This window comes from Marmota monax, unplaced genomic scaffold (genome assembly GCF_021218885.2).
Source record: "Marmota monax isolate L192 unplaced genomic scaffold, Marmota_monax_Labrador192_F-V1.1 WCK01_AAM20220418_F8-fsc00007, whole genome shotgun sequence".
NCBI classification, from domain to species: domain Eukaryota; kingdom Metazoa; phylum Chordata; class Mammalia; order Rodentia; family Sciuridae; genus Marmota; species Marmota monax.
Window position 1 is genome coordinate 5,695,938 of NW_026692781.1, and position 16,784 is coordinate 5,712,721.

The 16,784-nt window shown below is 38.8% G+C and overlaps 1 protein-coding gene and 1 long non-coding RNA gene across 3 annotated transcripts in view; one reads left to right on the forward strand and one right to left on the reverse strand.

The window, feature by feature from the left end:
* Positions 1–16,784, forward strand: part of Myo3b (myosin IIIB) — a 430,473-nt gene that overhangs the window by 337,335 nt on the left and 76,354 nt on the right. The window lies entirely within an intron of this gene.
* Positions 8,896–16,784, reverse strand: part of LOC131424266 (uncharacterized) — a 77,977-nt gene continuing 70,088 nt past the window's right edge. The window contains exons 4-5 of the long non-coding RNA XR_009227003.1: positions 13,720–13,763; positions 8,896–9,901 (exon numbers count right to left, since the gene is read on the reverse strand). This is a non-coding gene — a long non-coding RNA (uncharacterized LOC131424266). The remainder of the gene's footprint in view (positions 9,902–13,719; positions 13,764–16,784) is intronic.

Below are 16,784 nucleotides of genomic sequence, written 5' to 3' on the forward strand. Positions count from 1 at the left end.
CATCATCAGGGTTGGATGGGGTTGGGCTGTTTGGTCTACTTTTTATTTAGGTCCTTCTCTTAAGTTAGTGTTATGTTACAAGACATATAATTAATGTTTTTTTTTTTATATATATTGGATCTTTGTGAACAAAATATCTCTATTTCGCATTGTCCACACTTATCTAGCCAGAAAGTGTCAAGGTGAGATTCAACCCAGGCTTCCCTTGCTCCATAGCCTGGGCTCTGGACCACTGTGTTGTTATTTTCCATGCAAACACATGCTACTCTTCTCAGTGGTATTAGACACCTAACCCTGCTTTTGGATGGTTTTCCTTGATCATTGTAAGACCCAGAGGGCTGATTTTATTTAGCAAATAACCATTCTGATTATTTGTTCTTGGAAAATGGCCATTTGTAGATTATTCCACTCTTGTTTTTGGATTTGGCTGAACTTTTTCTCAGTGTGTTTCTGATCTCCAGGTTATTTTCAATTGCACAAATATCAAAATACTTATTCTACCAATTAATGTGACCCCAGCAACCCCATCTGCAAATGTTAGGCAGAGCCTTTGCAATTCCTCTGGCCTTTTCCTTGGCCCTCTTGCTATCATTGTTGCTTTTGTGGTGTAGAAATAAAGGTAGGTGCCCTGGTTTAGATAAGTATACCCCAGAGGTCCTCTGTGTTAAAGACTTGGTACCCTGGGTGGTGCTAGTGGAGAAATGGTAGAACTCTTAGGAGATGGGACTTAGTGAAAAGTCCTTAGGTCATTAGAGGTATGCTGAAGGTGATTATAGGACACCAGTCCTTTCCTCTTTCTCTTTTGTCCCCTGACAATGAAGTGAGCAGTTTGCTCTGCCACACACTCCCTGCCATTTCCATATGGCTTACCTACCACAGAGGCTCAAAGCAATGGGCCTGCCCAGCCACAGACCTTCAAAACTGTGATCCAAAATAAACCTTTTATCTTTGTAAGTTATTCTCAGGTATTTTGTTACAGTGACAGAAAGCTAACCAGCACAATGGGATTCATTCTTTATGAGATAAATGAATCTATTCCATCATTCTAAAAGACTCAATAATAGTCTCTCTTGGTAATTTAAGAATTACTTCCTAAAAGCACACTGTTAACAAAACTTATGTTTCCTGAGTTATACAGCATTTATGTAGATTTAATTCATCAGACTTGCTGGCTTTTACCTAGCAATGAGTGATTTCTGAAGGAGTAGGAGATATTAGTGGATGTTTTTGAGCAATAGCAACTAAAGTGGTTCTTTTTTTATTCCTTGAATAGACATTCATTTGTTATTTGCTATGATATATGACACTGAAATAGAAATGTGAATATGGTTCTGTACCTGTCCTCAGGTAGGATGATTGTTATTATGTTGTTATACACAAGATCAAATGGGAGCCCAACATAAGGACATTTAATGTGGACTCAGGACTTAGGGAAAACTTTCAGGAGAAGATGGGTCTATGATGGTTCTTACAGGATTAGAGGACTGGAGGGAGGGGAGGGGGGATAGTAGAGGATAGGAAAGGCAACAGAATACAACAGACACTAGTATGGCAATTTGTAAAAACGTGGATTTGTAACCGATGTGATTCTGCAATCTGTATACGGGGTAAAAATGGGAGTTCATAACCCACTTGAATCAAAGTGTGAAATATGTTATGTCAAAAACTATGTAATGTTTTGAACAACTAATAATAATTTTTTTAAAAAAAAGGATTAGAGGACTGGGAGTTTGTAGTGTTGGAGCTCTGAGTAGAAGATAAGCTGAAATGGTAAGGGATGTCAGATCAGGAAGGGCCTTGTGTGCCAAGCTGGACTGCCATCTGTCCTGAACATTATGGAAAGCCCTTGAAGATATTAAGCAGAGGAATGACATGCTCATCTAGACAGTGACCTCTGAATTCCTTGTGGAGAGTAGGAATGATAGAGGCAAAACTAGAGATGAGATTGGCAGAGAGGTCATCACTCCAGTCCAGGCCAGAGGATAAAAGTGGGGCATGCTGGACGTGGGGACTGATGTCTGGTGGGAAGGGCAGAGGCAGGAATCTAGAATGAGATGCTAGTGTTTCTGACTTGAGCTCTCCCTAAACAGAATTCAGAAAAACAATGTCTTCTCAACAACTTTTTAAGGCCCTGAGTCTCCATGATAGCTGTGAGAATTATGATGAAATGATCCTAGAGCAATAAGTGTGAAAACGAGGGTTAGCCTTTCAATGTGCTGATTGAAATATCAGTGGTTGGGCGGAGGAGGTGGCCTAAGGTCAGCAGCTCCTCCTTCTGCCAACTGCACAGCCCCATCTTCAAGGCTAAGGCTGGCCCCTATGGATGAGATGCACGTCTTGTTCAATGTGGCAGGTGTTCTGCTGGGCTCTCCTTTTTTTGAAATGATTTCAACAACAAAAAATATATATACAAATATATTTCACTTAATTTGAGAAACAAATTCACAATGCAAACGTGTGTTACAAATCTATACCTGGTTTCTCATTTATTCTAGTCCAATCTATTATGAGAAATAACCTATGTCATGACTGTTTTTCCTCTGGGTATTCCTGAACCTCTTATCACTTCAGTAATCTGTCATATAAACTCCAATTTCCTGTGCTTGATATTTTAGCTGGGCCTTATAGTTTGTCTCTGTTTTAGTAATTGGGGTAGGGCTCCAATAATAAATATATTTGTGTATACACACACACACACAAACACACACATATACACACACATACACACACACACATATATATCTTTTTAAAATACATATACATATATTTTAAGTACATGTAATCTCTCCATGGGAGAATTCTGTTATTCTAGAAATTGGACTGCTTCCAAGGGACACTCTCTATTCTATGTTGTGTCAGCAAGTTTAACTGAATTTAAAATCAGACTGCATAGAATCTAGTAACGAATAGGATGTAGGGTGCTTGTGAGTCAAAGCACAAGAAGACAGTAGAGTGGCTACCTTTATGATGAATTAAAAATGAATTCTCCCAAAAAGAACCATAGGTGGGTGTAAGAGCATAAGCCTTCCTATGGTCCAAAGATGGCTGTTAACCCCGTTGGAAAGTCTGGGTAGCTGTTTATTTTCCAAAGTAGAATGAATAACTGACAAAAGACAAGTACTCTTATAAATAAGAAGGGTAATTGTGGCATTTAGTGGCATGCAAATACTACTTTAATTGACTAAAAATTTTCCTAAATATTTTGTACCATTATTGGAAAAGCTCTAAGGGGAGGGAATGACTAGTCCAGAACAAACTTGAAGAATTTCAAATTAAGAGGTAAAAAGATAATGCTAATAACAAATTTCACAATACATTTTTTTTTAAGAAAAAGAGAATAGAGTTTTTATAATGGATGTGCAAATTGGTACAGTATTTTTAGTGTATCTATAGCTGTTCATATACTTTCTGATATTATCTCACTTCTAAGAATTGGGTTGTAATTAGAACATATAAGTTTAAGATTAATTTTTATCAATCAATCATAGCTGCTCTTTTCCTTCCCTATTCACTCCTGAGTTGATTATTAACCTAAAATCCCAGTTAATACTTAAAGTTCCTTAAAAAGGTGTTCTCGTTATTCTTTCTTATTGGTGCTTGGAACTACAATATCACCTGCTTAATCTACCCATTTTATAGGCAAGAAAGCTAAGGAACAAGAATGCACAATGACTTGCACCAGCTCAAAGTAAATAAAAAAGACACCCCTCCTCCAGCCCACCATACACACACACCCTGCTCCCACCACTGAAGCATTTCATCTGAATTGTTGGCATTCACCAATCAGAAAAGCTTAATGTATCCTATTTACACAAGTTGAGTGGATCACAAAGTCTTAGCTAGTTTTGCCCAAAAATGTGCCTATGACACTACATGGGCACATTATTTTGCAGGCATAGTGGGCCCCACTGAACCTCTGTCAGGTTTAAGAAATACTGCATTCTAATTGGCTTTATTTGCAGCTGGCCATTATTTTATTTGTTGAGATTGACCAGTGTAATATATGGTTTTCAGGATTTCCACACATTTGGGGGATTTTTTGCAATGCAGATATTTTCCTTTTGCCCAAGGCAATAATAGACAGGGATGCAAACACTGCTTTAAAGAGGGTGTCTGCTGATTTACATATTTTAAAAGTATTAAGATCAAAGGTAATGAGAATCTAATCCATATGGCATGTAGAAGATAAATAAGAATATTAATACTGTATCAAATACTAATTAAAAGAAACACATGGATCTAATTTTAAGAATGTAACTCAAGGGTGAAATACTCTTTGTGAAGTTAAGACCTGATTCTCTTGTAAAAAGGACAGTTACAGTACAACTGGATTTTTCCCCTACAGGGGTGAGAACTGGCTGATATATACACACACACCACACATAAACACACACACACACACACACAAGCACACACACACATATTCACACAGAGAGGGAGAACGTGTACTTTTACAGAATCAGGATAATTATGAGCACAGTTACTATACTGTAATAGTCAAGAGGTGCTTTTATATCTTTTTTTTGATACTCAGAGCAAACCTGCTGTTTTATTATTTATTTATTTTGCAGTACTGAGGATCAAACCCAGCACCTTGAGCATGCACCTTGAGCAAGTCCTCCACCACTGAGTTACATCCCCCAGCCCAAAATCACTTAGTTCCTAGAACTCTTACCCCCATTTCATTGAAAAGGAAATACACTCATAGAAGCAAATGAACATGCACTTAATCAGTCTCAATCTTAGTCTCCTTCTCCTTCTCCCTCTCTTCCTTCTCTCCTTCCCCTCCCCATCCCTTAATTATAATTGTTCAGATGGGTACAGGGAGATGAATACTGTCATTCACTACGAATAATGGGTGTGCAAATTGGTGCAGTATGTTTCGTGTATCTATAGCTGTTCATATACTTTCTGATATTATCTCACTTCTAGGAATCTTAAGAAATAACCAAATATATAAATATTTATCCCTAAGCATTTTTGCAGCATTTCTAAGAAACTTTTAATAAACCAAGTAACCAACAAAAGAAGAATGTTTAAGTTATAACACATCTTAAAGGACATAACATTAGGGCACTATTGAAGCATAATTTTTTTGGGCTGGGGATGTGGCTCAAGTGGTAGCGCGCTTGCCTGGCATGCGTGCGGCCCGGGTTCGATCCTCAGCACCACATACAAACAAAGATGTTGTGTCCGCCAAATACTAAAAAATAAATATTAAAAATTTAAAAAAAGAAGCATAATTTTTAAAAAAAATTTACAGTTACCATCAAGTGTTTGTACTTAAATGTTAAGAGAAAAAAGCAGAATAAAAAATATATAATGTAATTTTTCATACATACACATTTTTATTTATTTTATCAGGGTTAGCAAAAATTTTCAGTAAGGAATCCGGTATCAGTAGTTTGGGCTTTGTGGCCCTGAGGTTTCTGGTGCCATTATTCCACTCTGCCCCTGGAGGGTAAAGAGGCACAGGTAGCATGTAAATAAATAAGCATGACTGTGTTCCAAAAACTAAAACTATATCAATATAGTGTGTATCAATAAAACTTTATTGATACACACTGAACTTTTAATTTAGGTAATTTTTTATGGGCCACAAATATTATTATTTTTTTTCAACCATTTAAAAATGTAAAAACCATTTCCAGATCATAGGCTCTATGAAAAAAAAAAAAGTTATATAGTTGTCTGTCAACCCCTGATCAGAAATAAACTGAAATAATCAGTAAACTCTGGATGATAGGAATGAGCAGTCCTTATTTTCTTCCTTAATATGCTTACCTATATTTTCTACATTTTTTTCTCATACACATTATATTCTTTAAAAACAGAAAGAAAATACTAAGCTTGTCTAAAAAACAGTAAATGGCAGGACCAGGGCAGGTTTTGAGTAGAAAGTCCCTTTTGACCACGCCCATTGCCACCTGGGGTCTCACAGCTGGAATGGTCTTTCCAGATCTCTAAAAAGTCTAATGCTTTGTTTTACAAAAGGAAATGAAAACTTCAAAACAAGTGACTTACCCCCAAATCACCCCCATAGGGACAGAGTCCCAGCCAGCCCCAGTGCCCCCAATTCTCTGTCCAGTGCCCTTGTCACGTTCTCCCTGGGCTTCATTACATACACATAGGATCCTCAGAGCTCACCTTTTCTTTCTTTTTTTTTTTTTTAGCTCCAAATTAATTCTATTTTATATGTTCCCTTCCATTCATGGTTCCCTTCTTTGGGTCCCCACAGCAAATTTCCTTAGGCTCATGTATGAAAACACCAGAAGCCTAGAGAGGGTCCCCTTGTGTGGCTGGAAGGGGAGAAAAATGGCGGGATAGTCAGCTTTGAAAGGAAGAGTCTACATGTGAAGGCGTGGTTAGGTGGCAAACTGTCCCTCAGCAGCCCCCTCCCGGCAAACGTCCCTGCTCCCTGGTGCCTTCCAGGACCTTCGAGTCTCCTCTCACAGCCTCCCCCTGCAGCTTTATATCAGGGAAAGAGCACAGGAACGGGAGTCACAAATTCTTACCTCCTGTCCTAAGTGCTGTACCTCGGCTCTACAGCCCCAGCAATGTTGGAAAGTCACTCTGCTGGCAAGCTCTCGTCTTTCACTTTTCTTCATTAGCCAACATCTACTGAGTATTAATAATTATGTTAACATCACATTGCTAGACTGCTCTGGGGACAGTGACAGCCCTAACCCTCTGGGAGTGTCACTAAATGGCCATACCTCCCTTGCCTATGTCCCAGGGGGCTGGGTATCCAATTTAAACCATCTGTGTAAATTATTTTGAAAAAATCTACAAACGTGAGAAGGGATTTTTGTTATTGGTCTCTTTGTTCCTTGCTACAAAATCAAAGGAGAAAAGCATGGACATTCACGCCATTCAATTGGAGAAGGGGCAGAGGCAGCCTCTGTGAGGGTCTTTGGATATAAAACAGTCCACCCACCAGTCCATTGCTCCTGCCTGGCCTACCCCCTGCCAGCATAAGGAGGGCAAGGTAAAGTTGAGGGAAGTCAAGTCGCGTACAAGCCCTGATTAATCTGAACTTAATGTGTGCTAGATGGACCTGAATTCATATTTTCAGGATATTAAAACTACCAATTGAAAAATGTAAAAACAGACAGATGCCTGTATCCTTATGATTGCAAAGAACAAATTTAGGAAAACTGTTCCTATTCAGATAAAGGATTCTGGCATTTTCAAGGTGCAGAGGAGAAACTGTGTAAAAGGTGAATCTAGCTGAAGGGTCCAAAGTGAAGGAACTAGTCCTTTCCCCATCCTCATGGTGCACACCTCACATGGGAGATGCATTGTAGGGGAGGAAAGGTAGGACCTGGTCCTCACCTGTTGCCATGCTCATGGCCTGAGGCCCCTATAACAAAAGACACATTACCCAGAGAAAGTAATAAATTTATTTAATATAGATTTTTAGGTGACACAGAGCCTTCTTAACGAAGAACCAAAGAAACAGGAAAACCTGTGTGTTTTATGCTAGGTCTAATGAAGAAGTGGACAGTTATAGAAAAGCATGATTGGACAAAAATGTGTGTGATCTAATGGCAATAAGCTGGAGGAACTTAGCAAGGCCTGTTTAAGATGCTTCTCTGTGTCTCCGAGTCTTTAGCTCCTTTTCTCCTGGTCTAGGCATCTATTTCAAGGGAAGGTCAGAGAATTCTTTCATGTTCTGCTTCAGGGGAAAATGGCAGAGAAGGCCAGAGAGACCTTCCTGCTTCTGCTGTTTCCAAACACCACGTGCCATATTTTGAGAGAGTGTGTCCTGAACCCCATCAATGTTCCATGACTGTTTAATTTAGGTGTACAATAATGCTGTCTCTTAATATAAAACAGCATGGCCTTTATAATAAGTTTGGTGACTTTATTGTAAGTCTTTTGCTGGCAAGTAATTGCACACCTAACCCAAACCAGCTAAAACAATAAAGAAGATTTATTGACTCACTTAATTGCAATGTCCTGAGTACATGAGGCATGACTTCATCAGGACTTCACACTCTGTCCTTTACAATTCCCACAACTCTGTCATCCTGGAGGATTAGCTTCACCCTCATTTTGGTTCCCCATTTAGTGGCTAAATGGCTGGAGCAGTTCTAGGCTTTATATCTAAGCAAAACACTGTTCATAAGGAGCTGGAGCTTCCATGTCTCAGAACTGAATTAGACCTCCCTTAATCAAGCCTTCCAGCCAGGGGGATGCTGTGGGCCATTTCAATGATGCCTGGGTCATCTGAACCAATCCCTTGTAAGAAAAGGAATGGAGTTACCCTGACTTAGGCCTACCAAGATCCATCTCTGGATCTGCGGGTGGACTCGATCTCTTCAAATGCATGAATGCTATACACTGTGGAAGGAGTAAGATGGGTAGTGGGAAGACAAGTGTTCATTTTATCAGTCAAGACCCAAATCAAGAAACAGAAACCATGCCGATTATTTTCACAGAGAGAATTTAACAATTCTTTTTTTGTTTTGGTTTTTGGTACCAGGGATTGAACTCAGGAGTGCTTAACCACTGAGCCACATCCCCAGCCCTTTTTATTGCTGAAGCTGACTTTGAACAATCCTTCTACTTCAGCCTCCCAAGATGCTGGGATTTCAGGCATGCACCCCATACCTGGCAAGATTTTAATAATTCTTTAACTGTTAATCAATATTAAACAATTGAGCTGGGTATGGTGGCACAGACCTATAATCCCAGCAGCTCTGGAGGCTGAGGCAGGAGGATTGCAAGTTCAAAGCCAGCCTCAGTAAAAGCAAGGCACTAAGCAACTCAGTGAGACCCTGTCTCTAAATAAAATACAATGTTGGGCTGGGGATGTGGCTCAGTGTTTCAGTGCCCCAGAGTTCAATCCCCAGTTACCGCCCCCCCCCCAAAAAAAAAACAATTGAAAGGGCAAAAGGGAGACAGAGCAGTGTCCCAGAGACACACTTTAAGAAGTGTCTACCACTCCTAAAACTTAAAGAACAAAAAGATGTGATTGTTAGCTTGTAGCCTTGAAAGGGGCCTTATAAAATTGAAACCCAGACTTCTCAGTAATGTCACTGTCCAACAAGTGATCTGAGGGGACCAATGTGGCTGGTTCTCATAGTGTGGGAACACTGCTACTGCTATAATCACCTGTTGCTGTAAGGATGAAGACCTGCTTCATGTGACATATAAAAGATGCAGCAGCCCCTCCTTCCCTATGCTGCCTTGCAGTCTCTCCCTAGCTCCCCCTGTTGACAGAGTCTAACAGGGTGTCATGCGGCAAAGGAGATAAAGGATTTGCGAGATCCTATTCCATCATCACAGAGTGTGAAGCTGAGAGTAATAGTAATAATAACATTAGGACAAGAATGGAAGAATAAAGAAGTTAGTGTGCTTGTGTATACATGCTTGTGCATTTTTTTAAAAAGCAAGAAGAAAACATGCATAGCTGCTGTAATCCTTGTGAGTGGAAATGAAATGGTCACAAAGCCATAAAGTTGATGGTTATGGTTTCCTTATTCCATACTCTATGATCTCTCAGCAAGAACCTCAGCTGGCTGAGATGCTTTTCCTGACAAGGCAACCCAAACCTCATAAGGATCTGATTCTTCAGTGGTTCTGCATATTTCTGCTGTTGTAGTTTTCATTAACTTTTACTATTAAACTTACAAGTGTTGAGAGATACCCAGAGAATCTTCTGGGTTGCAGACACTCCTCTTTTCTACCATTGTGTAAGTCCAGTTCCTAGCTGATAGGGATCAATACGTCCTGTAGAGCAATCTCTTTTCTTTGCCTCTTGGTTCAGTAGCATGAAGAGCCCCAAAATGCCAACTGGCAATCTGTTTTCTAATTCATGCAACCATTGTTGTGTCCCCTGTTGGAAGCATTCTTCTCTTGAATACCAAGACCTTCACTTCAGTAGAACTCAAAACTATGGGAACAAAGAGCAAAAATTCTATATAAAACTATTTTAATTATTCAAACCAATAAAATTTCAGAGTAAACCCATTATCTTTGATTTATCACTTTCCTGAAAATATATTTTTACCTTCGACTTGAATCTCCTTGGGGGCAAAGTCTGAAGCTACCCATCTGCCTGCCCAGTGGGCCTTATTATAGTACCTGTTACCTACCTGGCAGATGAATGCTGGTAGAATGTACCCAGTAACCCCTAGGTTGATGGGTAGCTAGATATGGGCTAACTGGTTAGAATTGGAAGACATCTATATTAGAAAAATACCTGTTTTTATTTTCATTTTCCTTGGTATCTCACACATGAAAGCTGGGTTTCTTTGGTCTCTTGCTTTAGGAATAAACTCTAGTAATCTGTGACTCAGCAATTCCATTGATGAGCCTTTGGTTGATGATTTCAAGTATATAAATTCCTTGGAGGAGCTGGTGGGTCCCTACTTCCCTTTAGAGTATTCTAGCTGTGGGGTAGTGTTTAATCTTACTGTGCACTTTAAAATAGAATACCTCCCACTTTAGAAGATTCATTTTCCCATGACTTTAACCAGGGAAACATTTCATTAGTTGTTCTTCCCACATCCCGAGGAGCTCCTAAAATGGAAGCCAACTTGTCTTGCACTGCCTGGAGCTCCTTCCCAACATCAAACGCCTAATGAAAGTGTTTTCCTCTGACCTCAAGCACTTCCAAATATTAAATGTGAAGAGGAAAGATTTTGCTTAAACTGCAAAGTGTTCTAGAAATTCAGGGGATGTGAGACTATGTGTGTATGTGTACGTGTGTGTGTCTGCCCATGCATGTATGTTTTACCTGTTTAATATTTTGGAAATAAATATAATAGTATGCCCAAACCCTTTCTAAACAAGGTTGTATAAATAAACACCATTTTGACTTTATTGGTCCCCAGTTGTTAACCTTCAGGGTTAAATTAGGAAGAAGTAGGAGGGGCATAGGCTCATTCCACAACTCAGAAGAGCTGTCGGCCTGAGGGAAACAGGGCTCCCACAGACGCCCAGTGGCAGACCAAGGCTCTGGGCATTGTGATGTCTGAGGACATGAAACTTAAGGAGGGTTGTTTGGAGGGAAGAGGCAGGGGTAGACAAAAGGGGGACAAGGCACATTAATTATGATTTTATCCCTGGTGCTGAAGTAGTTTTAGGGATGACCTGGACTTAAAACCAAGCAGCTGTTCCATATTAGAAGTATCCCCCTCTCCTGAGCAGCTGTGAAGAATCTTTGTTTTAAAATAATATCAAAAGTAGTTCCCAGGGAAGAGGTATTAGAAACTTAGTGTTTGCTTTCTGGTGAAATATTTTAAAATCATCCTAAGATAAACACATGGGCACTCTTAACTACTGCTCAAATTTGCATTTTGCATAATTTACGCTTTGTTAAAAGTGTGTTAAGTATCCTAGGCTGTTAATATATTCATTCTATTATCCACAATTTGCAATGATTTCTCTGAGCTAACACCTAGTTTATGTGTGAACCTTGCTGAGATGAGTAGATACTGTGTTCTGTGTGAGCAGAGCCCTCAGGAATCCTGCCATTTCCAGCCGGTGGCAGCCTTACGTGGCGGGCCTAAGCCCCTCACCCAAGCTTAGCTTTTTAGCAGTTGCTCAAAAATGCTCAGCATTTTCTTAGAGAAATGAGTTGGTTACCAAAATTCTATACACTGTAGGGATCAACAAGTTATTGTTTTTAAGAAATCCATGTTTTAATTAGTCTCTAGATCCCAGGCAAAGTAAAAGTCATGAATTGGATTTAATTTCAAAGTATGGTTGTGGAACACGTCACTATAGAAGCAACTATTCATATAAAGGTAATAAAAATATACTTCTTGGTTCTATAACTAGTAAAATGGAAAAACTATGGCCAGCAAAGAACTGGGGAATCAGATTCACCACATGTAAAGATTCATGTTCTGTAAACAATATACTTCTTTGGATGAGACCTTTTGACACGGACCAAGTGCTCTCAGTTAGACTTTGTTTTTATTTTACAAAATAATGATAAAATATTTCAATAACCCAGAAGAAAAGAAAAAATACAAAAATTACCCACAAATTTTAAAATTAAAATTTTACATTTTAAATTGGACATTTCAGATTTCTGACCTCAAGAATTATAACATAGGGGTGTTAGTTTTAAGGTTCTGGGTTCAATCCCCAGCACAAGGGGTGGGGGGAGGATTGTCATAAATCTGTGTTGCTTTTAGCTACTAAGTTAGTGGTCATTTGTTGCAGCAGCACTCAGAAACTAGAACAATCTACAATAGAGATGGTTTACAGATCAGGAGGGAAAGGATACAATAAGCAGAGTGGGACCAATCAATTATCCAGAGAGGAAAAAAAAGAAAATTAGATCCCTCACATATATATATATATATATATATATATATATATATATATATATATATATATCATATACACAAAAAAATTTGAAAATTCTAAATCCCATCTTAACCTGTTAAAATCCCATCTTAACTTGTCCCAACCCTGTTCTTCTCTGATCCCTGTAGTAATCACTGTCCTGAATTCTCTTTTCATTCCCTTGTATTTACTTTTACTAAAAGTGTTGGTGGAGCCAGTTTTTCCTGAAGATAAGGAATCTTGGGCTGCATGGCTCAGAAGCTGCAGAGCCAGTGGCCGGGAAGGAGCCTCAAGTGCCACTCCAGTTGGGGGACAGCTCCAGGTCTGGAGTGGGTGGCCCAGGCACTGCCAGCACTACCTCCACAACCTTCCAGTAGCTAAGGAGAACTACCCCTGGTAGATGCTCTGTGCCTCGATTCCCATGCTCAACCATTCGAGAAGGATGTGCTCCTTGCTCAGAGCCTACAGCCCGGGCTGCCCTGAGAGGTCAGACAAACAACCTTTTAGTGCAAGAAGGGCAGAAGTTACAGAGTTTTGATGCTTAAAGGTTCTTTTCTAAAGACCCATTTTCCCATTTTCTTGATTAATCATGCTAGATAAAAGAGAGAAGTCTCCTTTAACTCTCTTTAGAAAAGTTTATTACAACACTGGAATCAAAAGGAATGCAGCCAACAAATGTAAGAACATGGTGTTATAAAGGTATGTCTAATCATTAATCAGAGTATTACATTGTTTTTCTGGATTTTATTTTTTGTGGCATTTGTCAGCTTTAATTTATAATGTGTTGTGATTTTTTTCTTATTCAAAATTAATATTCACATTTGCACCCAATTTATAGCTATATATTCTCTTTCTTAAAGAGTCCCTCAAATCGTATAAGCTTCGGTCCTGCAAAACCCTACATACATGAAAGCACAAACATTATGTTTTAAAACTTTGTACAGATGCAGAATGTATTTGTCATTCTGTAGATTTGGGGTTTTTTCCTTAAAATGTTTTCAATATTTATCCATTTTGATGCAAGTAGAACTTGCTCATCAACTGTAAGAGCACAACACAATTCTGCTTTTCCATTGACATATAGGTTGTTTAAGATTTTCAGTATTATAAATGATGCTGAGGGGCTGGGTTGTAGCTCAGCAGTAGAGCAATTGCCTCATATGTGAGGCATTGCGTTCGATTCCCAGCACCACATATAAATAAACAAAATAAAATAAAGGTCTATCAACAACTAAAAAAGTTATTTAAAATAAACAAATGAGGTTCTTGTACTTGCTTCCTCGTATATAAAGGCAAGAGATTTCTAGGGTATGTACCTCCTAGAAAGGAATTGCTCAGCCACTAGAATGTACACCTTCCACTGTTCAGAATATTGCTCTCTACAAAGACAATAAGAATTTGTACCCTCACCTGCAGATTAAGAGCCTTTTTTTTCTCTGTGTCCTCACCAACTCCTGGAATATTCAGATTTAAAAAAAAAAAAAGAGTCAGAAACATAATGACATAGCAAAAAAAAAGTGATAAGAGAGATAAATACTTTATAACATGCTAACTATTTGAATTTCTTCATATATATAATTTCTTCATATATTATATATATCTTTATATATATATATATATATATATCTTTATATATATATAAAATCTAATTTTCTTTTTTTTTCTATGGATAACCGATTGGTTGTACTCTGCTTATTGCATCCTTTCCCTCCTGATTTGTAAACCATCTCTATTGTAGATTGTTCTAGTTTCCGATTGCTGCTGTAACAAATGACCACTAACCTAGTAGCTAAAAGCAACACAGATTTACGACAATTCTCCTCCTCACATACCCCTTCCTCTGGTGCTGAGAATTGAACCCAGAACCTTAACACTAACACCCCTATGTTATAATTCTTGAGGTCAGAAATCTGAAATGTCCAAAAAGGTGATTTTAGGGCTGTGTTCCTTCCAGAAGCCCCAGCAGAGAATCATTTCTTTGCTTTCTCCAGGTTCTAGATGCCTCCTGCATTCCTTGGCTCCATCTTCAAAACCAGCAACGGTATTCCAAGTCCTTCTCCCGAGGCTGTATTTTCAACACCAACTTCTACCTCCACTTCCTATTTTAAGGACCCATTGATTCCATTGGTCCCAGCTGGGTTACATTGGGCCCACCACCCTCCAGGAAAGGCTCCATATTCTAAGGTTAAGTCAGATGACTGGCAACAGACATTCCATCTGGAACATCAATTCCCCTTCACTGTGTAACCTAACATACTCATAGATCCAAAGGGCGAGGATGTGAATGTCTTTCCAGGGAAGAGGGAAGTGGCCTTATTCTGCCCACCACATGAATGAAGATTCCTAATCTATTACTGGACTTCCTTTTCATTATATTCCATTGATTTGTCTGTCTATCTCTGTGCCAATGCCACACTGTCTTAATTATAGTAGCTGCATAATAAATTTTATATCTGGAAAACAAATCTCATCCCTTTCCACATATGTGGCATTTTTCATTTTTTTTTCCCTCAATATCCCTGCTCTTGTGACCTTCCATATGAATTTTAGGATTCGCTCATCAAGTTACATAGGAAGTAGGTTTGAATTTTGCCCTAGATGTGTAGTTTAAATTGTTAATGTTTTTTAAATGTTTTTCTTATGTCTTTCATAAATCTTCTTTATTAATTTCTGTTAAAGTTATTTATTTTATTGCTGCAATACCACCCCCAAAACTTCATGGTTAAGCAAAACAGACATTTATTATTTCTCAGTTTCTAAGGGCCAGAAGTTCAGAAGTAGCTGAGCTGTGTGATCCTAGCTTGGGATCCTTCCTGAGACAACCAGGTCTGCAGTCATCTGAAGGCCCAACTACAGCCAGGGGACCCAATTCCAATACAGCTATTGGAAGGAAGTCTCAGTTTCTAACTAGCCGTTGGCAAGAGGCCTCAGTTCTTCACCCTGTGGGCCTCTGCTTCAGGTTGCTGCAGTGTCCTCCTAACATGGTGGCTGCTTCTACCCACAAGATCAAGAGAGAGACCTAAGCCATAATATTTTATATGACCCAACCTTGTAAACCACACACAGTTATTTCTGTGATCCCATTGATTACACATATCAGTCTTATCAAATATAGGAGAGGAGTACAGAAGTACTCCAAGTACAGAAGTACTCCAATGCCAAGAAGGTGGTGGGGGTAGGAGCATCATTGGGGATCACCTTGGAGACTAGTTACTCTGCTTACATTTTCTAGTGTTATTATAAATGGTTTTTTATTATATATTTAAATTGGTCATTGCTGGGATATAGAAACATTATTGGGTTTTGTATGTTTTTTTTTTATATATATACTGGGGATTGAACCCAGGGATGCTTTACTGTTTATACCCATGAGTTACAACCCCACCCCTTTCTATTTTTGTATTTTGAGACAGGGTCTTGCTAAGTTACTTAGGCCTCACTAAGCTGCTGAGACTGGCTTCAAGTTTGCCATTCTTGTGCTTCAGCCTCCCAGGTCACTGGGATTGTAGGCATGCACCACCATGCCCATTATTGTATGTTGATTTTTTTTAACATCAACTTTCTAGACTCTTAGTTTCATTGTAGATTGTCTCAGATTTCCTATATAGCCTATCATACTGTTACATAGAAATATGTATTTCTTTATTTCCAATTATGCTCTTCTTATTTCTTGCTTTATCACATTGTCTAGAAGTATCAATACATCATTGAATATAAGCAAAATTAATGAGAATGGCTATTCAGCTCCTGATCTTATTTTTTTTAAAAAAGAGACTTTAAAGTTTCACCATTAAGTATGATTTTTTTCTTGTAAAGCTTCAACAAATTAATTTTATAAGATAAAGTATGTTATCTTCTATTTCTTGTTTGATAATTCTTAAGAGATTATATATTGTCAGAAGTATTTCTGCATCTATTTAGATGAATGAACCACAGGACTAAAGTTTTACTTTAGACCTTATGGTTTTTTTCTTTAACTTTCCAGTAGTGTGGCATATTGGTATTTATACATTAGTAGACTTTTTTAAAACATATATTTCTACGTTTCCATCTATCTCTCACTGTTTGTACTTTTGTATTTCCCTATGAGATTGCTGCCCTTTTTTATCTATTGAGCAGAGTGAGTCATCTGACTTTCCTACAAGGAGTTCTGGAACTTTCCAGGAATGGCCAGACCTCCCTTTCTCTGCATATTAGAGCTGTGGCACCAGTTTTGGGGACCCTGGGCACAGTTATAAGGCCTTGATTATTGATGAGGACTTGAGCGAGCTTTAGTATGTGGAACCTACTTTACAGGAAGTAGGATTTCCTCATAGAAGACCTTAGCAGGTGGAGGTCTGAACCCAGAGAGGGAAGCAGACTGTCAAGGGAGGTTAGATGCCAGTCTGTTCCTCTACCCTTTCTTTTTTAGGTATTTTGTGATACTGGAGATGGAATCCAGGGACACTGTACTACTGAGCTACATTCCCAGCCCT